We start from the raw sequence: 27,021 nt of genomic DNA, 5'->3' as shown, positions 1-27,021 counted from the left end.
TTCACCTTGCATTGTTGTCCATTGTAATCTGAGTCAAAATGCCTTATCGTTGTGCATTTTATCATGAAATCATAACTCACTGTTGATGTTAACTGATTTGGTACAAAGTACCACCCCATCACATTTCTATTGGTCCCCTTTTATCTGGATTGTTTCATATTGTGCAAACATTACCATTAGGAGAAAGCTCTCACCAAGAATCTGTTATTCCCATTACACTACAACCTCCTTTGGAAATCTTCACTTCTAATTCTCGTTTATACCCCTACATTTTCGTACATCAAGACCAGCATTCATGCACTTCATTACACGCTACAGAATTATCTCACCTCTGCTGATATTGGTACAAGGTTGGAAAAATTGAGCTTAATGCACCCGACCATTTCCTTCAAAAGCATTTAAAACAAGTCTCACTAGAGAAGTTGCACGGTGGTTGAAGTGTAGATCGAACATGCCCAGGACTTGGCCCAGCATTTCACACTTTTCTGAATAAGAAATTGAATGAAAACTACAGAGTAAGAGGAAAGGGAGGGTTTTGTCAATATCCAGAGATTTTCTGCTGCTGCCAGTCAGCAAGTGACACTTTTTATAGCACCATCCCTTAATTCTGAGCACACACCATTGATGAAATCATTGCACAGCTCTGATAAGGTCTGAGGTAGATCAATTCTTCCTTTCCCCCCAAGCCTCAAATTCATATATAAATATTTGGAAAAGGGGGAAAAAAGACTAACAAATATTCGTTTTGAAATGTTATGTCTGCGAATAAAATATGCACATGTATTTGAGACTCAGTTTGACACTGCAACAGTAAATTTAAGATAAACTATTTATCTTCCATGAACACATTTCACTGTTTTAACACATCCATTTGTTTCTGGAATGGAGGCAGAGGAATGGGGGAGGGGAAGCTGGGGAGTGAAGAGCTCTCTGTTGTGATATTTAGAGCTTTGCTGTTCACGGCACAACTCTTAACTGGAATGCAGCTTTGTTATCCCGGATGTCAGTTCACAAATCATGAATTAAGCAGCTCAAGCCAAGTGGCACCTAGCAGTAAAACTGACATTTCTCAAAATATTGGCAGATCCAGCGAGCAACTGTTGATTTTCAATGTTTAATGAGCAATATGTTACTTATTCTGGTAATAATGTTGTATTTGCCTAACCTTTCTCAGTCTGCTTCCTTCGGCTTTATTGGTGGAGAGCTTCCAAAATGGGAAGGGTGAATTTGGGAGGGGAGAGAGCAGAGGGAATGAGGGACGAGCGGAAGAAAAGAAGTTAATTAAAATTGTTCTCCAGATGATGGAGAAATAGCCCAGTCTTGTCGGAGTAATAATTTCGGATTACAGATGCGGCAAAAGTATAGCTGCTTATATTTGCTTGACCACACTGGGAAGTTAGAAGTTAAGAGAGGAAGAAAAATAAAATTGGACTTTGCAAACCTGCATGAGGGTGACTGAACTGTGACACCCAGTTCGGTGAAGCTAGAGCGCGCAGAAGGGTTTGCTGAATGAGGTCACAGGGAGAATGTGCCTGGTAAAGCCACAGTGGGTTAGACTATAGTGCAGAAATCTTGGTCCAGAGAATCCATCTTAAACCTTTGGCAGGACTTTAAAGGAACAGAACTCAAAAAAGCAAAAGGTTGAAAGATCAATCAATACTAGACCTTACATTTTATATGCAGAAAGGAACCTTGCCTCTCTGATTTCCTTTACTGTTATAGGCTGCCTAAAAATTCTCATTTCTAAGCAATAATAATTGGTCTGAATCTGTGATTAGCCAAGGTGAGTACAATATCCAAGAGGAGTAAAATCTTTCCTCTGGGGAGGGTAAATTTACTCTCAAAAGGCATTAGGATTCCACTGACTGCCTCAAAGAATCCACGATCCTGACAGAACTGCCTCTGTTCAGTCATATGGAGAAAAGGGACTTGTGACCTTATCTGCTGGGTTTGGAAGCATTTATTTATCTAATGCAGGGATCTTCACCTGGATTAGACTATTTGATGAACAAGACCAAAAAAAGGAAGTGCAGATAATGTCATTGTATAATTGTAAACGAGTTACTTGATTTATGCACAGGGCCAGAACTAGGGATGCAGTAGCTAGGCAGTTGAATGGGGGGCACATGAAGGATATTTAAAGTTTAAGAAATGCACATGAAGAAATTGAGGCTTTGAGAAGTTAATTGGTTCACCTAAGTAATAAAGGGTGAGCTAGAATTCAAACAGGTCTTTTTACTCCAGAAGTCATTATCCCAATGCTCAAAAAAATTCACCTTTCATGAAATTAAGTTGTTTATTTTGCAACTTGCAACTGTATCTGTAAATAAATAACAGTGGTTTTGTTCTGCTGGTATAACCACCTCCAGACATGAAAATAAATTGCTTTCTTAAGAGGGAAAATTATGTTCACATTTTCTTGGGAAATCTAGGAGAGACCACTTGCCAAATCTTTCATACTAGAATCTACAAACTTCAATTCAGACTTAATTACTTGCACTTTCCCAAGCACAGCCCATTCTTTCCTACCTTTGTGCCTTTGCTCAAATTGTTCTTTTCTCTTCCTCGGATGCACTTCCCTTTGATCTCTACATATCCAATGCCTAACTCTCTCTGAAGTCTTGCTCCCCTGAGATGGTGTCATTTCTACAAAGTGTTCCCTCTTTCCCTTTCCTCTTTCTCCATAATGTCTGGCACTTCTTGTTTTACTTTCAAACTACACTTTATACTATAGATATTTGTGTGTGTGTTTTTATTATAGGTATTCATGTGTGTGTCTTTTCTTCAAATCAACCTGACATATGTTTATTATACAACTACAATGCACAAAATACTATTTGAGGAACTAGGGCACCGAGACAAAAAAGAAAAATTAGTTTTTGATCTCAAAGAATTCACTTTCTAAGAGTCAAATCACACACAAGTAAATACAAGATAACTTGAGGGGGGAGAAAACATTAGCATCTTGGAAAGAGTGGACAAAAATCAGAGAATGTTTTCCATAGAAGACAATTTAAGATGAGCCTGAGAAAAGTAGGAATTCTAACAGTAAACTTAAAAACTAGTCTAATCTAAATCTAAAATCTTAACATTAAAATCTAGTTGAATCTAATCTAAAACAAATAGTAATTTTAATTCTAATAGGATAGAGGGAATACAATAAATATGGGAGGTAGTCTGTGCAAAGAAATGGGAGATGGGATGTTGAGCTGGAGAAATGACTAGCAAATAAAAGTTCTGATTGAACACAATCTTGCCTTCTAGACAAGTTCCATTGGAGCAATATCATATTTGTCTCTTGCACCCATAGTACATAACACAATGCCTTGCAATAGAAGTCAATGAACACATGTTTATTAAGTTAGTACTATTCTTAATAATTTGACTATGCAAATATCCAAATAAAAAGACTACCTATGAAGTTCTGCAAATATTCCTATTTGTACATGGCATTGTTTTAGCTGATTTTAGTATTCCTATAGCACCACAAAACCTCTTGGAGGAGATTCATAGTAGTGTAAAAGTAATTGTTCTAATAAGCTATGCTTGATAACTAAGGGTATGAAAAATATCCATCATCCAGACTTGATGGGCAGCTTATTAAGTTAGTGTACACACACACACACACACACACACACACACACACACACACATATACACACACACACATGATAATCAATGAGCCCATCAGACTACACTTCATAAGAACAATTACAAGTGTTTTAAATGATCCCAAAGTGATCAGTGTCACAAAATCCTATTAACATCAAAATTCTGATGATGTTAGATGACTTAGAAAGATGAACCACTGATGAAATTGGATAATTGAAAATTGCAAGTAAACCAAAAGACAATGGAAAGAGACATGATAAGTTTGGTAGGCTGAAACTTATTACTAGGCTTTGTACATATGGGATAACTGGTGTAAAAGATGTCATTAAGGTGATATATCATTAGAAAAGGAGGTGAGAATAATGAGTAGTAACAAATGAGAGACAATAGATGAACAGCATGGTGCCACATTGCTGCCTCCAACTTATCAATTAAAAGATCTTTCTTTATTTGGTAGGGTGGATACATTGTGGAGATTTCTGAAAAAAAAATATGGCTAAGTCACAAGAAACACATTTAATAATTGCGTTTTGTGTTGATAGTAATGGGTGGACACTTACCAATGGAATCACAGATCCATCAAAGTGATAACAATCCACATTACTATTGCACTTTAAAATGCATGAAACACTTTCCTTACAACAGATTTGTGTAGTGAACACTATAAGCATTAATATTCTAATTTTACAGATAATGAAACTGTTTATTCAAAGAGGTAAAATGATATGACTGAGGACACCAAGCTAATCAGTGGAGAAAAGGGCAATTAAATCCAGGTTTTCTGTCGTGTATGTCACTATAATGTATTTTGAATTTTAGAGAATTTAAGGATGTGCACATGGCCTTTCTGGAATTCAATTTCCCTATTCAATTTCCCAAAAACAAGGAATTTCACTAGATGTTTACTAAGGTCCCTTTGATCTCCAAATCTTTGATCATAGATAGGAAACAATAACTGACCTTAGAGAGTTAAGAAGACCTGAGTTCGTCTGTCTTTTGACACTTACTTTTTGGGGAACCATGAGCAAAACATATAAGGCTCCAGACAACTATCTCAAACCTAAAGTTGAAAAGAAGATGCTGCTCTGCAGTGGCAGAAGAAATTCTTCAGGGAGAGCTCTTTAGACTAATTAAATCACAGGCCTATGTAAAAAAGAAAAACAAGGGGATCCTGACTCCAGTACTCCATTCTCCATCTCTTCTTACATAGAGACTACTGGAACAATCAATGCCCAAAAGAGCAAATCTAAAATTTATTTTAAAAACATTATAACACAAGTCAGGTCTGATTTCTGTGGTTCTAAGTAGTTACAATCAATACAACATTCTATGTTCAGTACACACAATAAGAACCTGACCTGTGAAATTTCTCCATGGAATTTTGGAAAGCATCATACATAAAAATGACCAAAGGGGACATGGGAATAATATTAAGGAAAAAAGTATAAGGCATTTAGCCAGAATGACCATAAGTATCCATAATCTTGTGATGAACTCTTGAGTGGTAGTTAATAACAAACTTTCCTCTTGCAATTTTACTCTCTAGGGATGTACACGGAATAGAAGAGAACATTAAAACTACTATTTACTCTCCAAAAGCACATTTGTTGGGTGATTTTAAGGCCAGGATCATGAGTGCAATTTGCAAAATCACTCAGTAGCGGCTGGAGAATATTTTCAATGAGTTGGAAAATCAGAGTGAACAGAGAGTCATGAAAGATGGTGGTTATGTTGAAGCCTGTACAATTGAACTCTGTTTTGTTAAAATACTGTAAATGGTATTTTCACATGCCTTTGACAGTTTGGTTCTGTCATTTCTTCATTCAACATTATTAATGCTTAAATCTGCACAAGGACTTATTTTATAGAGCATATTGTCCTTGGTATTCAAAGATGATGCTGATGATAGCATTCTTATACATATGTAGAGGGGGAAAGTGCTCCATTTTTCTTTTACATACATAGCACAGGTAAAGATTATCTCTTCATTACTGACTACGTCTACTGCTTATAAAGCTTGGTATTGCTCAAGGCTTTACTTTTGTTCCAGAAGAACTATACTACATCCACACACACACACACACACACACATATATGTATGTAAGTATACACTACCTTGCTATTTGCCAACCTTATGGGTTGTTTTTCTTTTTAAAACAATTATTTATTTGTCTATTCCTCTCCTCATCACCCCCAGAACTCTAGAATTCTGTCAAATGGCTTAAAACTGTGGTTTATTTTGTCATCCCCAGTATTGCCTCTTTGCACCTTGTTTTATCACCTTTAGCTGATTTTGGAAAACTTTTTCTCGATGTGCCACTACCACCACCACCACCTCATCCCCCCATCACTACTGCCACCACCACTACTACCTCCATCACCATCAACACCACCAATCCCACTAACCACCAAAACTAATCCCATTAACTCCACTGCTACTATTGCTGCCACTACCACCATCAATACAACTACCACTATTACCATCTCTTAAGGAAGCTAGGTATGATACTGTATAAGATATTGGACTTGTATTAAGGAAGAGCTGAGCATTGAAGTGCTTTATAAATATTTACTACTACTACTACTACTACTACTACTACTACTACTACTACTACTACTACTACTACTGCTGCTGCTGCTGCTACTACTACTACTAACTGATATCCATCTAGTGTTTCATTACAGCAAGTATTATTTCTAGGGCCTCATACTGGCTCTATTCTTTGAATTATTCTCTTGTCACCCATATATGGGTTGAAAAGATGGTTCTTGTGTTTGTCCTTCGTTTTTGAAGAGGACCATGACATCAGAGAAATGATGACATGACTTGCAGTTGACTTTGATTTGAGTGAGGGAGGGCTATGCAAAGTCACCAGCTTCATTTTCTCCTCCAGAGCCCTGTGGGCCCAGTGACCAGATATTCATCAGGATAACTTAAGATGGCAGGATGCAAAGGTTCCCACTTTGAGTGATAAAACCCCTGATAAAGATAAGAAGAGATGATCAGATTTAGAGCTGAGAGAGACCATCAAGCTCATTTAGTCCAGTGTAAGAAGTCCCTCTGGTGATGTTGCTCATGAAACCATGAGTAAACAATTGGTCTTTGTAAGCTGTTTGTTGAGTGTGTGAATATCTGGTGATGAATCCTCTGATGATAAACCTCTCCAAACTCAGGTAGGACAGTCCATTGCCAGATCTACTTCTGAGGACTTTCTATGTTGATGGGTTCTGTGAAAGCTTGCATTCTACTGGCATAGCCTTTGGGAACCCAAGGTTTCTTTCCCATGATGAGGATTAGGGACCAAAGTAGGACTTTAATGGAAAAAAATTGTGATTATTGTATTAAAAATGAATTGTCATGTCAGCAGTCAGGCTTAATCCATTTTTCTTGAGAGGTAACGTGACAGAAGGGATAACAAGATGGCTTTGTAATCAGGAAGACAAGCATTCAAGACTTGCCTCTGACACTGGCTAGCTGGACAAATCACTTTTACCTCTCCGTCTCTTAAGGGATTCTCTAAGACTAGAAGTTACAAGGGAGTTTTTTATCTTGTTTGATGTAAGAAGTTTTCATACCAGGAATTCCCCACATTGATGAAATCACAGTTCTAAATGACAAACAATATTTTCTTTTTAAAACTGAATTATATGCTGAACACACTTTGATTGAAGCAAGGTGCCCTAATTACTGTCAATGTGTTGCCCAGTCATGGCTTACAGGCAGCTTTCGTTGCTTTGTTAATTTCTCTACTTCTACCACTCACTACACACTTCATTTCCAGCTAATTGTTTGCCCCGCTCCACCATCACACAAGTTGTCTTACTCTCAGCTTCGCTGGTAAGTCCTTTTGCAGAACTGCCATATCACAAGAAGGCCCAGGCAAGTGACTCAGCTCCCCTGAAGCTTTGCCTGCACGTAGATTGCGCTGCCCCATCAAGTGCTCTTCCCCACCTCTCTCCCTTTCCCTGAGCCCTTTTGTATTTTGTCTTCCTCTTCCTTGAAAGAAGAGATTCTTGTTTTCTTTTATATTGTGCATAGCACAGTATTTGATAAATAGTCAGGACTTAATAAAAAAAATTGTATTTATCCTGTCATTTCTGTCCTTACTATTGTAAGGTTAAAAATATAACAATCAATCAATAAACACTTATTAAGCACCTACTATATATGAGGCACTGTGCTAAGCACTGGGGATGTAAAAAGAGACAAAAGACAGTCCCTGCCTTGAAAGAGCTTAAAATGTAATGAAGGAGGCAACAACCAAGCCAATATGAACAAACAAGCTATATACAGGATAAATAGGAAATAATGAACAGAAACTATGGATAAGAAGGGTTAGGAGGTTTCTTACAAAAGACAATATTTAGTTGGGGCTTAAAGGAAGCCAGGGAATCTCATAGGTGGAGATGAGGAGGGAGAACATCTCAGGCTTGGGGAATAGTGAGAGAAAATACCCAGGACCGAGTGATGGAGTACTTCGTTCACTGAACAGCCAGGAGGTTAGGGTCACTGGATCAAAGATTATGTGATGTGGAGTAAGGTATAAGAATACTAGACAAGTTATGAAGGGGCTAGGTTATGAAGCGCTTTGAAAGGCAAACAGAATGTTTTATATGTGATTCTACAGGTGATAAGGAACCCCTGGAGTTTGTGGTCAGACCTCATGAACGGAGGATGGATTAGAGTGGAGGAAGACTTGAAGTAGGCAGATCCACCAGCAAGCTACTGCAATAGTGCAGGTGGGAAGTGATGACGGCCTGCAGGAGAGTGGTGGCAGCGTCAGAGGCAAGAAGGCGGTTATATTCAAGAGATGTTGTAGAGCTGGAGTCAACAAGCCTTGGTAACAGACTGGAAATGGGGGGAGGGGTTCAGAGATAGTGAGGAATTAAGGTTAACTCCTAGTTTGCATGCCTGAGGGACTACGAAAATGATGTTGCCCTCTCTAATAATATGGAAGGTAATGGTGGGGGAGAATTTAGGAGAAATGATAATGAATTTTGTTTTGGATATGCTTAATTGAAGATATACACTGGACTTCCACCCCTCTTGATCCACTCCTAGCCCAATATACTATTCTTTTCTGATATTTCACTCCAGCTAAGAGAGTGGGTGGGAGATTAAATAGAAAATGTCTAGATGACAGGATAAGAAGCAGTATGAGGTTTCAGGAATGGGGTCAATCCTATACAGTGAACTTTCTCTTTGGATAATGATGAGTTGACATTTGTATAATGCTTTAAAGACTTTTTTACGATGAACACACATTCTCTCCTTTAATCTTTAACACAATACTTTGCTTACCAGATAACAACTTAGAGATTGGCAATGAGGTAGTGCAGTGGATAGAGCAACAGTTCAGGAGTCAGGAGGACCTGAGTTCAAATCTCACCTCAGACACTTGACACTCACTAGCTGTGTGACCTTGGGCAAGTCACTTAACCCCAATTGCCTCATCCTGGGTCATCTCCAGTCATCCTGATGAATATCTGGTCACTGGATTCAGATGGCTCTGGAGGAGAAGTGAGGCTGGTGACCTGCACAGCCCTCCCTCACTCAAAACAAAGTCAAATGCAAGTCATGTCATTATTTCTCCGATGGCATGGTCCTCTTCAGCAGTGAAGAACGAACACACACACAACAACTCAGAGTTGCTGCTACCACTGAAATCACAGGTTCAAGCTCTATGCAGAACAATCCTGTGAGGTATGTAATTCTTTACTGTTCTATTTTTACAGAAAATGAAGTCTAGAGGAATCCCATGACTTGTCAATATTTACTCAGCTAATAAGAAGAAGAATTAAGACTTGGACCTAGGTATTTTGTCTCTGTGTCTGGAACTTCATGCCATGGGTCCCGCTGTCTCTCACAATAATACCAGCCCATACTTCTATAATGTTCTGCTGGTCTTAAGTGCTTATAAAGGGTAAGTCACCAGCCTAAAGGAGAGTCAAATGAAAGAGCTGCATAGTGGTTAATGAAAATTATATTCATAAATTCAAACACTTACAATAATTTGTGTTTCTATAGCACCTGATATTTGTAAAATGTGTTACAGACATCTCAGTGGATCACTACACCCATATAAAGTAGTTAATACAAATAGTAATCTTCCCACTTCTAATAGAAGGGATTTAGCTTCAAAGAGGTTAAGCAATGTTTTCAAAGTTACATATTTAGTAATCAGCAGAGCCAGGATTTTAGCTAATGTTTTCATTTTAATGCTTTTTGTCATGGCGGAGTGGCCATAAGAAAAAGCAGCAAAGTGGATGAGGAACGGTCAGTGTCAGAGTGTAGGTCAGTGAGTAAGAGACAGAATGGAAAGGATGCTTGAGAAACTGGAATAATAGGTGATGACGCTTTAAAAACAAAAAGATGTCTTCTGAACACATACAGTGACTCTTTTATGCCCCTCGGGCAGAGCCAGGACTCAGATAGATAGATGAGCTAGTCTGAAGAGGAGCCAGAAAAGGGGTTTTGCCAGGCCTTGGAGAGTAGGAAGAGTTTGGGTTTTTAAATTGGCAAAAAGATTCAGAAGGGATATCAACATATATATTAGGTGTATGCATGGTACAGTCACTGAATGAATATTGGCAAATGGCATTCAATGTGAAAAGATCCAGAGTAGGGAAGAAGGCTCAGATAGGAAGCAGGTTCTGAATATACATAGTGGGCTCATACTTTAGGACTTCATAAAAATGGGGAAGATAGATGGTGAGTCAAGAAGGTAGGTGGAATTCAGTAGTTGAGAGGAAAAAGAACACTGATAAGCTAGAACAGATGGGTTTTGTGACTCTGGGTGGCTAGGCATAGTTCTGAGATAAACATATAAATATAGAGGTCTAGGTAGCAAATTGGAGAGATTAAAAGGGTAAATACTCAGGTATGGAACGACTGGAAAAAATAGTATGAATCTAGGTGATGTGGATACAAAGGTGCCCTAAGGGTTAATATTAAGGGGTGCTTTTTTAGTACCTTGTGAGGTCCCTCCTCAGTTTGAGGGCATCCTAAGTTCTCTTCCCCTTATTGGGAAATACCATAAAACTTCCCCCTTATTCTGTACCATAAAATTCCTTATCTCCCCCCATTCTAGGTCATAAAATTTCCTTGTCTCCCTTATCTTCCTCATCATGTCCCTAAATCTTCCATCTCCATTAGAAACTCTAAAAATTATATCATCATCGTACAGGCTGTATAGCTTTCTGTCTCTTTTTCCTATATCAATGCCTTTGTTTAGTTCCTTGTTATATCTCCGGTCCATGTGCTTTTGCGTCAATAAAGCTCCCATTGGCTAAAAAGAAGGTCTACATGAATTCTTTCAAATCTGAACCAGCTCTCCCAACTCTGACCTCAACTTAGGCACCAAATAGCATCAGTAACTAGGAACCAGATGTTGAGTCTATGATCAATGGGAATCAAAATTCAGTTGCAGAATGATTGGGCGATAGGTATAGGGGAGGACTTGGAAGTAAAAATGACAATGCTAAATCATGTTGTGGTAAGGTAGAGGTTCTGTATAGGCATTGTATTCAAAGTTAGAGCTAAGACTGGGATATTGGATAAGACCAGCAGACAGCAACAAGTAGAAAGTCAGACAGCAAATTAGATTCTTACAAACACATTCATAGTAAGAAATAAGCATATACTGAACCATGGGATTTCAGACTTCCATGGTAACTTCCATGGTAAAATCAAGACAATAGAAAAGCACAATGAGTTACAGCTCACATAAATGGTTAAAGTTAATAGGAAAGATTTGATAAAGTACCATGGGGATAGAGAAACCAGAGGGTAAATAGACACCATAATAAATGAGAGACATGACATTAATGATAACTCCAAATGGCTGAGATACCCAACTAATTTTTTAAATCTGGCTTTAATAAGAAAACAATTAGTGTGGATGATTAGGATATAATTAAGACCTTGTGAAAACAGCCTTTTAGAAGGCAAGAGAATGGAATAATTGGAAAACTTGGACATTAACAAATCATTGATTCTGGTTATATTCATCTCACAGTCATATTGAGAGTTGGGTGACAGAGTGACTGAATTGATTATTTTAGAAAAATTACTAAAAGGGAAGCAGCCGTTTGAACACTTTTTAAAATGAGAGAAGTAATGGGTGTTGCTTCTAATCTTCATAAAAGGTAAAGAGAGTCATCTTGGAGGCTGATTTAAGCACTTTTTCAATAGAACAGATGTTCATGGAAAATAATTTTCAGCATCAATTTGACAGATAAGCAGGATTAGCTAGAGAAGGACAAATGGTGGACATCAATTTTGAAAGCTTGGCGGGGGTGCAGAATCAAATTAAGGAGCTAAAGGTAACACAGGGCAACTCATATAGTTGATTTTGAATAAATATGAAATAAAAAATAATGTGTAAATTTAATTAAAATCAAAATCTAGTGGAAATGTCATCAGCTTGGTCAGAAATCAAGGTTTATCATGGTTGACTAGGAATGAGGCTAGAGAGTTATACTGGGGTACAGCAGGGTTCACTGCAATGTAACCAAGTGAAAATTTGCAGATGGTACGAAATAGGGGGAGATTTGCAAATACCAGTGAAAAACTGAAAATAATATCAACAATGCCAGCCAGCAAGGTTAAACATGTGAGCTGGAAACAACTAAAATGAGGATCAGATTGGAAATCACATAATCCATAACAGAGGAGAAAATAATCCAAAATACAAATTCAGTAGGGTGGTAAAGCTAGATATTAGTAACAATGAAAGAAGAATAGACAGTAAATATGACAAGAATGATAAGTCTCCAAAAGTACAACAACCAAAAACTAATTTTTTAAAGGTCAAATGTGAAGAGGATCATGATAATCTTTCTTTCTTTTTTGGAAGACAGCATTATAATACTGAAAAATTCAATTAAGTAATGGTTTTTTTGAGCTGCCATCATGTATAAGGCACTTGTCAGATACTGACAAGAAAATATGCATTCAATTATCTTGGTCTAGAACTGTGATTTCATTGATAGGGGGAATTCCTGAGGAGGAAACTACCTCTACCAACACATACTAGCAAAGTAATTTAACAGAGGGTGGGAGGAGTGAGAGAGAAAAATACACCACAAATAATTTTTTAGAAAAGAGAAGAGGACCTAAACTTTACGATCTTGATCAGATTGGAAATAAGGGTAGTGCTGAAGAATGAATTGGAGTAATATAAAAATAGTCCAAAAAGGAACCTAAATATATGAAATATCTAGTTACCTAAGATCTAAAGGAATCACTTAAAGTTTGCTTTGTTCTGAGCTGGGCATTGGTAACCTAGATGAAATAGAAATCTGTTGGATACAATCATAGACCAGGACTCACAGTCACAAATATGGGTGTCTGGTCAGCATTAAGGTAAGTCACAAGTACAAAAAGTAGAGAGGCAGAATATTTGATTAAATAGGACAAATTTAAGACTCATTAAGGAGACACAAAGGGTCTTAAGAAGCACCAGGGAAAGCTTCCAGTGATTTAGTTCTATGAATAAGCCAAACATCCTTCTCTCTCTCCCCCCACCCTCTGTCAGTCTCTATATCTCTGTCTCTCATCTTTTCTTTTTTTTTTTTTTCCTTCTACTGGCTGAACAAGGGCAGGATCCGATAGAACTTAAAGGGTGTTTGTCTGCTGTGAGAACTTCTTACCTTCTGTAAAGTGGGCTATGTTTCCACTTGTCTGAAAATGGGCCCACAATTGGGCAAATTTAGTGAACAATCAGAGCAGTTTGAGTTCCTAATTAATGAAAAAAGTCTTTTTTTTTTTTGAGGGAATCTTAGGATTCTTATCTTCAGTCTTTTTCTCCTCTCTAATGCAAACCTTCCCTTCCATACAGAGCAGGACTATTGCTGCTGCCGTCAGAGACACTGATGGAGAAGTAAAATGGAGTTCAGATTGCATCTATGACAAAGTTGCCAAACATGCAGCATGCGTGTCAACAAGGCCTGCAATACTCCCAGGTATCTGGCTTGAACCAGATTTAAATATAATTGGGAAATATTTAACAAACTAAATAAGAATACAAGAGGACATAGATGATGCTAATAAACGGTTAGTAAGTCAATAGATGGCACACAAGTATCCATATGTATGATTTAGTAGCCACCATTTCCACTTGTGTGACAATATTCATCTACACTATGCCAACATAGTTGATGAAAAGTAAAACAGAAGTTAATCAATGATATTTAGTTTATAAATGTTTTTCAGTGTCCTGTAGATAGCATCTTGCATCCTACAATCAGTGTAAGGTTTGATGCTATAGCAACTGCTATAGCAGAGAATAAACATAGCCCAAGGTAGTTTTTTAACAATAAACTGTCATGTTGAAAGTATTATGGTACCTCACCTATTTTTACCAAAACCCAAACCAACATATTTTTTGTATAAATGAGAAGGACTAAAGAAAAAAGTTTAGGTAGAATATAAAGAAATTGTAATTAATAAAAATGACACCATAAAACATTCAGGGACTATATGGCACAGATTACCAAGGGAAATGCTATAAAAAGTAACAACCCAAAGTCAAGGAGATGAACTAGAAAGGTCATGCTTTGTCCTTCAACCATTGGTCTATATATACCCTTTCTGATTTTTATGCTTTGTAATACCTAAGCTATTTGAGTCCTGGATCCACTCCAAAAACCATTTCTCTTACTTCTAAAATCTTTCCTCTATGACCTTTAGTACCTCTAATCTAGTTTAGTCTTGAGCCCCTTGTGAGGGGAGACTTGATAGAAAGACAGCTGTTCAATGGTTTGGCTGAATAGAATAAGGATACAACTCAACTGAACTCATTCCACTTGTGATCCAAGATGAAATGGAGCAGGAGTCTCCAAGGAAAAAATGTCATTTGCAGGTTAACAATGTGTGATCCTTACTTAGTATTTGGGGAATTGGAAAGCACCTTTAGACAGTAAGTCAACAGCATTGTTGAAATGGCTGAATGTTTCATTTCTGTCTATGTAAACAGGGATCAGCAATAAATGTTCCCTTGGATAAATATGTTCTCTTTTAATCATTTTTAAAACCATTCTCCCGTGACAGTGTCCTAATATAAAATGTCATGCCAGCACTAACAATAATTAGCATAGAGGAAACTTGTACGTTTTGGGGTATCACAATATGTTTTCTCGGAATCATCCGATGCTTACAACTGGACAAAAGAAAGGCCATCTCTGAATTTTTAAAATCATGACTTGTCTTGAATATTTCCAAAATTCTTAACTTTCCAGTTTTTTTTTTTACTTTCTAATACTAAGTATCTATAACTGATATTGAAGAAGTGAGTGTGAGTACAAGGGAAAATTTTGTGAGAAATATGCCCTTTAATTTCCTTCTTTATCTAATTTTTATATAATTTTTCCATATCCATATTCTTAATGAGGAAGTAAATCACTTTGCCTGATTTTAGTACAATTTGTTGCCCAATGCTGTCTTAGCAGACAAAAAATAATGGAACTATTTCCATGTTTCCAATGACAGTTCATTCTATCTACCAACCCATATATAAAATATACTAATAAATGTCATTGCATGGGAAATCCCAATTTGGGGATTTGCTTAACAAACCATGTTCATTTATCAGGTAATTTAACTAAATTTCTGACTTTTGACTCCACCAATGTTTCATTCCAGAACTTTATTATGGCATGGACACAAATCTGAATCTGTATCAGTATTATGTAATGTAGATACTAGGGAAGAAATTAGGTACTAACATCCTAAAAAGATTTGGAGTGTGGTCTATACGTGAGAAGACTGGTCTAGGTAAGTTCAACATGAGGTTGACAACCAGATCAATCTTTTTTTTCCTCTCAGGTAAATTACATACAGTATAAAGCATGTAGAAGTTGTGACGTGTAGCCGTATGTGAAATATTTACACCAATGAAACACAGCAAAACGTTTGTCCTTTGGAGACAGTATTTGAATGTGGCAATGGACTAAAGTAATATCTTAAGCAATATCTTAAATATAATTTGAACATTTCCCCCCAAATAGTACATTGATGATGTCGTGGAAGGGATGAAGAGTAGGTATATTTTTAAATACAAGTATATGCCTCATATTTGAAAGAAGCTGTGATATCATTGACATTGATGCAACTGCAACTCACAAAGTTTATACCCCACCCACAACTTCATAATCTTTATGCATTTCTGTTACCTAAGAATCCATTATCTCCTTTTGCCAGTCTTCTGCAGATTAGGATACACAGAGAGAAAGAAATGATGATTCTTTTGGAAATTAGAGGGTTACTGACCATCAATCTACTGCCTGGTAGTAAGGCGTCTGTGGGGAAGAGTCCCCAACTTATGTTAAAGTCATATCCTATCATTTTAATGAAATAACAGTTCCACAGTAACTAAATGGAGATCTTGGCATCTCAGGTATGGTGTTGGTTTTTTGGAAAGGATATTTAATAAGTTTGGACAAGAGTTACAGAGATTCTGAGATCATTATTCAGGATATGAAAGTGGAAAGGTGACCAATGTAGATGAACTGTGAAGTATACTATTGAATGTTGTTCAGTGCATCACCATAAAGAGGGTCCTACAGAGTACCAAAAGTAGACTGATAAAAACTGTTTTATCAGTTAAATGCCATTATAGTTTATGTAGCTTGAAGCAGGTCACATCCCCCATCTTTTAGGTCATGCCTTTCATCTTTGAGGACCATAAACACTTTGCACTGGTTGGTCCCTAGGATTACAAATCTTCACTGCCCAACACAAACAAAGCCAACTGGCTTAGTCTGAATGTTTATAGAAAAGGGAAAAGACCTGACTGTCTTTTAGCATTTGCAGAAATTAGATCAGAAGTTTCCCCTGTAGTTTGGGGCTAAGATTTGGAGAATAGAGCTTGAAGTTTTGTAAAGAATTCATTAGCCTCCTAGCCTTGCTTAAAAAAAGAAAAGAAGTCCTCCCCCTCTCCACCTTGGCAATCTTCCATGGAAAGCCTATGAGTCACTCCCTATCAGCAGTCAAGGAAAGCCAAATACTCACCTTTAAAGAGTTTGCATATCAGCTAGCTACCAATTCCTCACTCCTCCAGCAAAAGTCAGTACCAGTCTTGAAGCTTGACCTACACTCCAAGTGGGAACTCTCTGTCTTCTGCCTCAATGTTTAGTCTTGACCAAGAAAAGAAATCTATAAAAATCCACTCCACTTAACCCACTGGTGAGGGGAGAGAGGGGTATTCATTTCTTCTTGGTTCAGAGTAGACCTGACTTGTTTTTATCCCTGTAGATTACTCTTCTTAATAAGAATATCTCTTCAATAAAACTGGCCTGCAGATTCACCTGTTCTGTCTTGTGTACTTTGTTTTCACTTATATTGGACTTTGGTATCTTGAACCTTATCAGACCTATAATAAGACAGGTCTGCAGTCCAAGTCTATCTTGTCCATTTTCCCAAATATATCCAAACTGAATAATAATTAAAACTATCATTTATATAACATTTTAAAGTTTTCTAAGGATTTTATATACCTCATTTAATTCTTACCACAACCTTGTGAAATAGCTACTATTATTATCCCTATTTTATAGATAAGAAAACTCAGGTGAATAGAGGGTTTTGACCTGCCTGGAGTTAACTATTAGTATCCAAGGTAGAATTTGAACTCAGGTCTTTGCCTCAAAGTTCAGCACTATATGTATATGTGTGTGTGTGTGTGCATGTAGATAGATAGATAGATATACATATATATATATATATATAGATAGATAGATAGATATACATATATATATATATATATATCTTTATGCCTCTAACTATTATTGGGATGAAGGTTACTAAGCAGCTTGAAAGATCAAGGCCATCCTACTCTCTTGGTTCCAATTTAGAGATAATAAATATGGTAACAGAATAAGTTCTATTTCTAAGCAGTCACATACAATTATTAATTGAGAATAAAATAGCATAAGCATTTGAACTATATAGACAAGCAGAATTTGAAATGCAGCATCTTAAGGGGCTCAAGCTAGGTCAATCATTCTCTCTGTAAACATATTTGAAGGTAATTTAGATGAACAGTAGGCCACCAATCAAAGTAGTCATAGACAGAGCAAGGAAACAAAAAGTGATGGCCTAAGTGATAGTGCTAAAGTACAAAGTCCCTGAATTCTATTGAATTTCTTCCTTACAGAAACAATTCAATAAAAATGATCAGGGATCAATTGTGGTAAAATGTTAAATATAACTGGGAAGTGAACCTCTAGGGTTTTGTGAAGGCCATTTCCTAAATAAGCAGTTCTGATATATTTATTTATTATATCTACATATGCAAAAACAATTCCTGGTTACAAGAGGAGTGGAGAAGAAAATCAGCTCCATGGAGTTTTATAGCAACATGTATATGGTAAGTAGTTGCTCTTGTTGGGGTCATGCCTGGAAGAAATCATTTTGAGAAGTTGTCAATTCTTTAAATACTCTAAACAAGGGACAGAGGATAGCTGTTAGACGACCCTTGCTAGATTCCAGGATCCCCACTAAGACTTAAAAAAAAAAATAGAAACTGTCATGTCATCAGCGCAGATGAATTCAGTTAAATGGTAACTCTCTCAAGTCATTTAACCTATCTGAACTTCATTTTCCCCACCTTCATTTGCAAAATAAAGGATTAAATTAAATATTCCCTAAGGTCCCTGCCAGCTCAAAATCTGTGATCCTATGATTTCTGCAAATTGGTGACTGTTTTGTAGCCTATAGTATTGGAAAGCTGCCTGAGGCACTGAGACATGATCAAGGTCTTCCATGGACTTTTCTCTCTCCACTAGGTAAGTGAAACAAGGGCCATTACCTTAACAAACATATTCTCTCATGCCTTAATGGAGACTGCCCATGACTTTGATCCCAAGAGCTATGCTATATCCCCCCTCAAACCACTAACCTTGCTTCCCATAGTCATTTTTTAAAATTAATTTATTTGTCTTCAGTTTTCAAAAATCACTTCCATAAGTTTTAAGTTTTCTTCCCCTTCCTCCCCTAGATGACATGCAGTCTTGTATGGGTTCTACACATACATTCTTATTAAATGTATTTTCACATTTGTCATGTTTCATAGAAGAATTAAAACGAATCGGAGAAACCATGAGAAAAACCAAACCAAAACAAAACATAACACAAGAGAAAATAGTCTGCTTCATTCTTCATTACAATTTCATAGTTCTTTCTCTGGATGTGGATGCCATAGTCAGTTTCTAAGAAAGAAACTTTTGTGAAGATATGGCTGGAAACCCAGAATCCACAGTTACTGAAGATTCAGAAAAGAAAGTTCTCATCACTAGAGTCCATAGCACTCTGCAATGGTTCAATATAAAAAAAGTATACTTTTGTCATTATCATCAGCTTTACTACTGTACTGCAAGGACCTTGCCATCTGACTTAGAGCTGAAACTTCTAATTCCTACATGTTCGATTTTTACTCTTTCCATTGGAGTCCAAACTGTATTGGGATTAAAATGTAGACCAGTTTGACCATGATGTTTTGTGTGTGAAGGGAATTAATGTATAAGAAGCCTAAAAAAGTAGAGTGGAGCCAACTTATGAAAGGTTTTAAATTCTAACCAGAGTTCATATTTTATTTGAAAGGAATAGGTACTCATTGCAGCTTTTGGAGAGAGTAGAGGTAGCATGGTCAAACTTCTACTTTAGGAATATCAAATCTGTTGGGGATGATTTAAAGAAGGGGATCCCTAGATTCAGGGAGACCAATTATAATACTATAGAAAATAAACAACTAGATGTAAGTTACTTGGAGGTAGAGATGGTTTCCCCCACACACTTTTTTTTTCAATTTTGCACTTATGGTGCTCTAAGAATGTGAAGTGATTAATAAATACTTGTTTGGTCAGTTACTGAATTGAACTGAAGGTATTCTGTATTCCAAATGAAGTTTTGGAATACAACCTATTAATATGACAGGGACTCTGCCCTCCTTTCTCTGCATGTTTCCAAACTGATCTCCTAGTAGGAACAAGTTATCTATTTCAAAGGATGTTTAGTTTCTAAAGAAATTGTCCAGGGATTTTTCAAAGTTTCTGCTTGCTTCTGTTTCATTTGGTTTCCAGCTTCCTAGAATGAAGTTTATAATGACCTCCAACAGTTCTCTGCTGTTCACTCTGACATTTGGACAATTCTACTTGAGTCTTAACATTGTCCTCTATTGCCCACTGGAGGGTGCAGCCTCCTCTATTTCCTTTTGTTCTAAAAGGTTCCCAAAGTTCCTTTCTAAAACAATGTATGTTATAAGTTAAAATAACTCTAAGGTACCTGGGACCCACCTTTTACTTTTACCACCTAGCTTTTTCAATTGAGTAGACTTTTAAAAAAATTTTTCTGACAGCTTGAAACTATGAAAGAAAATATGTGTCACAAAAAAAATTATGTTCATGCCCTAACTCACATGAGTTGGTTGGAAATGTTGTTGTTTTAGATTTTGAGAGAGGGTCTAAAAATAATAGGAGTGTAAATTCAGCTTTTATATACTGATTTGGGTAGAAATTGTAGAGACCTAAGACAGAAAAGGACAAGGGATCTGTACACCATCAACATCCTATCCTACTTCAGCTAGGTTACAAGTAGCCCAGTAGTGCTTCTGAATAATGGTGAAAAAGATTTGAAGGGAAGAGATTAAGGAAAGAGAGACAAAAGGAAAGGAATGAAGGGTTGGAAAAACTGTCAAATTATACATGTATATGTAAATATATTTGGATATACCTACTTATATGTATATAAATGTGTGTATATATGTATATACATATATATATAAAACAAATTTCAACATTTCAATACTTTTTCCCTTACTAAATTACATGTTCCATTTTAAGCTCTCATCTAGCACTTATTCTAGCACTTAACTCAGTACCTGAGATGTAATAAGTACTTAATAAATGTTTATTGCCACTGACTATTGACTGTTGATGTTTCCTGGCTTAGCTTTCATTTCACTGTCATTAGATCACAGTGTCACAGTTTTAGGGTTTGAAGGGACCAGATAGCATCGAGTTCAATAATCTAATTTTAGAGATAAAGAGATTGCAACCCTGAGGCCAGGAGAGGTTAAGTGACTCATTGAAGGTCTAATAGCTCCAAACATGTGAAGCAGGATTTGAAAAAGGATCTTCCTGATCCAAAATCCAGAGTTCTATCCACTATGAAAGTCCCCTGCTTCAACAAACAGGTAGCAAGGGATTTGTTGTTCAGTCATCTTCACTTGTATCACTCTTCGTGACCCCACTGGCGGCTTTCTTAGCAAAGATACTGGAGTGGTTTGCCATTTCCTTCTCCAGCTCATTTTGCAGATGAGGAAACTGAGGTAGAGTTAAGTTACTTGCCCAAGGTCACACAGCTAATAAGTGTTTGAGGCCAGATTTGAATTCATAAAAATGAGTCTTCCTGCCTCCAGGCCTGGAACTCTTTCCACTGTGCCAGCTAGTTGCTCTTAAGCAAGGTGCAGAAGGCAAAAAGGGATGGTTGGATTGAAGAATTATTAATGTATTTAGTAATCTATTATACAATCTGTAATACAAAAAAATGGTCATCTCTATGGCAAAGTATTTAACGACAATATCCATAAATGACATAGTTCAATGTCTGTAAAATAATAAATGTTTAAATTCAATTTATCAAATTTCTCTAAATATGCAAGTGACTTCTTGGACTCCTATAAATTGAAATGTTTTTCTGTTTGTTTTGCTGTGGGGTGAGGTGGACCAGATAGGGCTATAAGTCTAGGATCATAGGATCATACATCTAGAATTATACACGACTTCAGAAGTCATCTTATCTGATTCCTTCATTTTACAGATACGGAACCTGATACTCAGATAAAATAAGTAACTTGAACAAGGCTTTGAATAAGTAACTTAAACATGTAGTTGGTAAGTGGCAGGATTGAGACTGGTTCCAGTGACTTTAAATTCAACATCCTAATTCGGTGGTTGGAGTACCTATGTATAGATAAGAGTTTGCTAGTAGTTTGGTGAATTACAAGTTATATGCAATTCATAAGACCATAGGGGAAAGAACACTAACCCACTGCATGCTCAAGGACCTCTTTTAACCACTCAGGATTTCAGTTGTCTCATTATTATTTTTTTATTTTTTTTATCCATATCTCCCTCACCCTAAGTCTAATACTATGCATTGTTAATTAATAAATTATTATTGAATTATATACTGCCTCTTCTAAATTTAGAACAATAAGGGACCTCAGAGGTCATCTGGTATACTCCCTAATTTTACAAATGAAGAAATTGAGGCTACAAAGAACTTAAGTGTATTGTCCAAAGTGCAATGTTAAGGGAATTTGAAGATATTTCCTGTACCTTAATAGACCCATGTAACATGCTTTGAGCTCTGGTCCCGTCCACAGCCTGAGTCACATGAAGCTCATGGTGGGAAGACCTTGCTGAACAGGTGGAACAGAAAGAGAGAGTGATGTGGAGCTGAGAGAGAGAGAGAGAGAGAGAGAGAGAGAGAGAGAGAGAGAGAGAGAGAGAGAGAGAGAGAGAGAGTGAGAGAGAGAGAGAGAGAGAGAGAGAGAGAGAGAGAGAGAGAGAGAGAGAGAAGAGAGCAGGCAAAGCAGAGTAGCTGGTGTGAGTGAGAGAGGGAGTGATTTTGCTTAAGGGAGCTTGTTTGTGGGGAAGCCTGACAGAGGAAGGCTTGGGGATGGCTGGGCTCCCTTTATTGGTAATGTGAACAAACTTTGTTGTACCATAGTGGAACCGACTTTCTGGTATTTAATAAGTATCTTGGTTTCATCTCTGAGGAAGAGAGTTTATATTTTGTGAATTTACCCTAGAAACACACATGCATATCCATAGCGGCTGCTGTAGGTATAGCATTGGCGCTACCCAAGTAATAGCGTCAGGTTTTAAACTGAAATCTTTTGATTCATAATCCAATATTTTCCTCAGTGAGTCATACTGACCTTTTTTTCATGTCATCTATCCTCTCTCTCCAATTTAAGGTCCATTAGGCCTTTGCCATTACCTGTGTGAAAACCCATCCTTTTGCAGGAAAACCGTAGAGCAAGAATAATCTTACTGACTGCAGGGGTTTTCCTTTCTTTTCTTTGTATGCTCTGCATGCAGTAGGAATTTAACATATGCTTCTTTTTGTTGTTCACATTCTCATTTTGCTTTATACTTGCTTCCAACCCCACAGTCAGATGTGGAAATCTAGGAAATGAACCATGTGTCCAATTCAAGTATGTTTAAGATACAGTATAATATAGGACTAGAAGAGAATGCTGCCTTCCTTCATCTCTGAGTTCTGCCTTGAAAGGAGGGCTCCCTAAGCCTAGGCTAGAATTGGGGAGACAGAAAACTTGATGAGGTTAAAAAGGAATGTAATCAATCAGGCAGAACCCCCATCATTTAAATCTTCAGCCTTCAAAGGTAGGTGTGCTAATGTATTCTGATTGAATTCACTGCTTCTAAGAGATGAAAACCAACAATGTACATTTTTTTCAGTGAGAAGCCCAGAAAAAAAGTCTTAAGCTGCAGAAAGAAGGATTAATTTGCTTGTAACAAAACTGACACAGGAAAAATTTAAAATCAATCTTGTGTTTAAGAGCAGAACAACAGTGGCAGCGCCTCCATATTTCCCCTCTCTCTTTCTTTCCAGAAAGCTTGTTGCCACTGAACACATATTATGCATATTACCCACAAATCTCTTCTCTATTTAAATTTTAAAAAGAAACACGGTGTTTTTAATCAATCTATTTGCACTTGGCTGTCACAACTTACAAAAGCACTTTGATTTCTTTTCATTACTCTCAAGAGAATCAAATGCAGAGGAGTAAGAAAGAGGAAGGGGGTAAGGAGGGAGGGCAAATTAAGGGTTAATAAACCTTGCTAAATCAGGCAAGTGTGAAAAAAAATAGAGAGCCACGCTTGCTCAAGGTCTCTTGTATCTGCCCTTAAGCTTCCTTCCCACTGATAATTACCAGGATAACTGGGTGTAAATACAAATTTTGTCCCTTTAGGATTATTTTTCCTGTTTCTAGCCTGCCTTAGTTTCACAGACCAGAGCTTTCCACCCTTATCTTTGGCTGCAAATTATGAAGTCATAGAGGTTTAGCAGGAACATCCTCCAGAAGATTTCAGTGACTTCTCATTTTTAGACTGCTGGTCAGTTTCCTCAGAGAAACGACTAAGGTCAAACATCCAACAAAGGTGTCAGTTCTTGATCTTTTGAAGCAGGTTGAGGGGGGAGGGGAAGCATGTAGAAAAGTCTTCTTGTCAATAGCAACACAATTTAAATATTTCTTTCCTCTCCTGAAAAATGGGATCATAGAGTTAGAGCTCAAAGAGGCTTTGAGGGCCATCTTATCCAATCCTCCTAATTTTGCAGATGAGTAAACTGAGACCCAGAGACACTAAGCAACTTAACCCAGGTCACATAGTCAGTACGCATCAGAGATGGCATTTGGACCCAGATGCTGTGATATCAGACCAGCGCTTTTCCCACAAATGATAGTAAAGTGGGCAGTAGGCTACTCAGTGGCTGAAGGTGGGAAACAGGCAAATCCATTATGTCAGTTTTTGGGTCACTCTAGAAGAACCTCTAATGTAACCACTTGTTTATACATGTGGAAAAGATAGGGGAAGGGAGCAGTACCTGTGTGTATGTATTAATCAAGAATCACTTAAAAATGATTTTTCATGTACATAATGACTAATATGGAAATGTTTTACATGATTGTACATGTATAACCTACATCTGGTTGCTTATTTGGGGGAGGAGGGGAGTGAAGGATAAAATTTGGAACTCAAAACTTTAAAAAAAACAAATGTTAGAAATTTGTTCTAATATGTAACTGGGGGAAAATGATATACATACAGATTATATATATATATACATATATATGTATATATGTATCTGTGTATGTATGTGTGTGTGTGTGTGTGTGTGTATTTTTCCTAAAACATTTTATCTTTGTGGAATGCCATTAAGTCAAATATCTGAAATTTCACTGTGTATTTCTCTTCTTTCCCACCCCCACCCCTACACAGATCTTAATCTCTCTATGTTGGTTATAACTGGATAATCTTAATTTGTTGTGGAGGTGCTACTCTGGGGCACCTTGCAGCAGATCAGTAATAACAGTCTAGTCCTTTCACCTTCAAGGTCACTATAAGGTATCAAGCCTGACCCCTTAGGCTTGCCTACTTAGCAATTGAAATCAGTTTGTGCTTCCTATCCCTTTCTTCTTGGCTTTGATTTGGTATGAGGTGCTGGCCAAGCCAAGCCCAACTCTCTTGTGTAAGAGTTGGGGAAAGAGGGGACAATTTGGACCCATTCTAACTTCTACGTGAACCTGTCATCATATCAAGTCTAATCCAAAATCAGTACTCAAAACCAGGTCTCTTGGCTCTGAGACTATTCTCTTTCTGAAACATCACACCATTGCTTTCAAAATATGCACAGAAGTACATAAAATCATATCTTACTACCCAGCACCTTTGGAGAATAAATAGGTCATTCAGTCTAGTCCACTTCTCTTGATTCCTTTGGATTTGTTCCTCTCTTTTTTTTTTTTATGGGTAAATTTTTTTATTAATTTATTTTTAGTTTTCAACATTTAACATTTTCCACAAGGTTTTAAGGTCTATAATTTTCTCCTCTTCTCTCCCTACCCCCACACCAAGATGGCATACATTCTGATTACCCCTTCCCCTAATCTGCCATCCCTTCTATCATCACCCCCCACCTTCTCCTATCCTCTTTCCTTCTACTTTCCTATAGGGAAAGTCAGATTTCTATACCCCATTTGACTGTATATCTTATTTCTCAGTTGCAGGCAAAAAAGAATTTTTAACATTTGTTTTTAAAACTTTGAGTTCTATATTCTTTCCCTTCCTCCCTCCCCATCCATCCTCATTGAGAAGGCAAGCAATTTGATACAGGTAGGTTGTAAAAGACTAACTATATTTCCCTTCATCCTATCTTGCTCCCCCATTTATTCTATTCTCTCCTTTGACCCTGTCCCTCCTCAAAAGTGTTTGCTTCTGAATACCTCCTCCTCCTTTTTGACCTCTCTTCTATCATCCCCCCTCTCTTGTCCTCTTCCCCCCTACTTTCCTGTAGGGTAAGATAGATTTTCATACCCAATGAGTGTATGTTATTCCCTCCTTAAGCCAAATCCAATGAGAGTAAGGTTCACTTATTCCCTTAACTTCCATCTCTTCCCTTCCATTGTAAAAGCTTTTTCTTGCCTCTTTTATGTGAGATAATTTACCTCATTCTACCTTCCCCTTTCTCCTTCTCCCAGTGCATTCCTCTCTCTCACCCCTTAATTTTATTTTTTAGATATCATCCCATCATATTCAACTCATATACATATTTCCCTCAAACTACCCTAATACTGAGAAAAAGTCTCATGAGTTACAAATATCATCTTTCCATGTAAAAATGTAAACAGTTCAACTTTAATAAGTCCCTTATGATTTCTCTTTCCTGTTTACCTTTTCATGCTTCTCTTGAGTCTTGTATTTGAAAGTAAAATTTTCTATTCAGCTCTAGGCTTTTCATCAAGAATGATTGAAAGTTCTCTATTTCATTGAATAACCATTTTTTTTCTCCTGAAGTATCATACTCAGTTTTGCTGGGGAGGTGACTTATGGTTTTAATCCTACCCCCTTTGAATTCTGGAATATCATGTTCTAAACCCTCTAATCCTGTAACGTAGAAGCTGCTAAATCTTGTGTTATCCTGATTGTGTTTCCACAATACTTGAATTGTTTCTTTCTGGCTGCTTGCAAAACTTTCTTCTTGACCTGGGGAATCTGGAATTTGGATACAATGTTCCTAGGAATTTTCTTTTTGGGATCTCTTTCAGGAGGTGATTAGTGGATTCTTTCAGTTTCTATTTTACCCTCCAGTTCTAGAATATCAGGATAGTTTTCCTTGATAATTTCTTTAAAGATGATGTCTAGGCTTTTTTTTTTTTATTATAGCTTTCAAGTAGGTCAATATTTTTAACATTCTCTCTCTTGGATCTGTTTTCCAGGTCAGTTGTTTCTCCAATGAGATTTTTCACATTGTCTTCTATTCTTTCATTTATTTGATGTTGTTTTATAATTTTTTGATTTCTCTTAGAGTCATTAGCTTCCATTTGCTCCATTCTAATTTTGAAGGAATTATTTTCTTCAATGAGCTTTTGGACCTCCTTTTACATCTGGCCAATTCTGCTTTTTAAGGCATTTTTCTACTTATTAGCTTTTTGAACCTCTTTTGCTGTTTGGGTTAGCCTATTTTTTAAGGTACTATTTTCTTCAGTATTTTTTGGGTCACCTTTAGCAAAATGTTGACTTGTTTTTTTATGTTTTTCTTGCATCACTCTTATTTCCCTTCCCAATTTTTCCTCTACTTCTCTTATTTGATTTTCA

At 37.0% G+C, this 27,021-nt stretch overlaps 1 protein-coding gene and 1 long non-coding RNA gene across 9 annotated transcripts in view; one reads left to right on the top strand and one right to left on the bottom strand.

The window, feature by feature from the left end:
• LOC140506606 (uncharacterized) overlaps positions 1-21,798 on the top strand; it is a 71,557-nt gene extending 49,759 nt beyond the window's left edge. For 3 of the 6 annotated variants that reach the window (XR_011968003.1, XR_011968001.1, XR_011968002.1), the window contains 5 exons: positions 8,241-8,453; positions 9,349-9,536; positions 13,455-17,981; positions 18,264-18,399; positions 18,687-21,798. This is a non-coding gene — a long non-coding RNA (uncharacterized lncRNA). The remainder of the gene's footprint in view (positions 1-8,240; positions 8,454-9,348; positions 9,537-13,454; positions 17,982-18,263; positions 18,400-18,686) is intronic. The other 3 variants (XR_011968004.1, XR_011968007.1, XR_011968006.1) reach the window with 3 other exon arrangements.
• LSAMP (limbic system associated membrane protein) overlaps positions 1-27,021 on the bottom strand; it is an 823,632-nt gene that overhangs the window by 109,170 nt on the left and 687,441 nt on the right. The gene's annotated exons all lie outside the window — the stretch shown is intronic.

The sequence above is a fragment of the Notamacropus eugenii genome, chromosome 5 (assembly GCF_028372415.1).
Source record: "Notamacropus eugenii isolate mMacEug1 chromosome 5, mMacEug1.pri_v2, whole genome shotgun sequence".
NCBI lineage: Eukaryota > Metazoa > Chordata > Mammalia > Diprotodontia > Macropodidae > Notamacropus > Notamacropus eugenii.
Note: the sequence above shows the minus strand (reverse complement) of the source record. Positions and strands in the feature narration are given on the sequence as shown.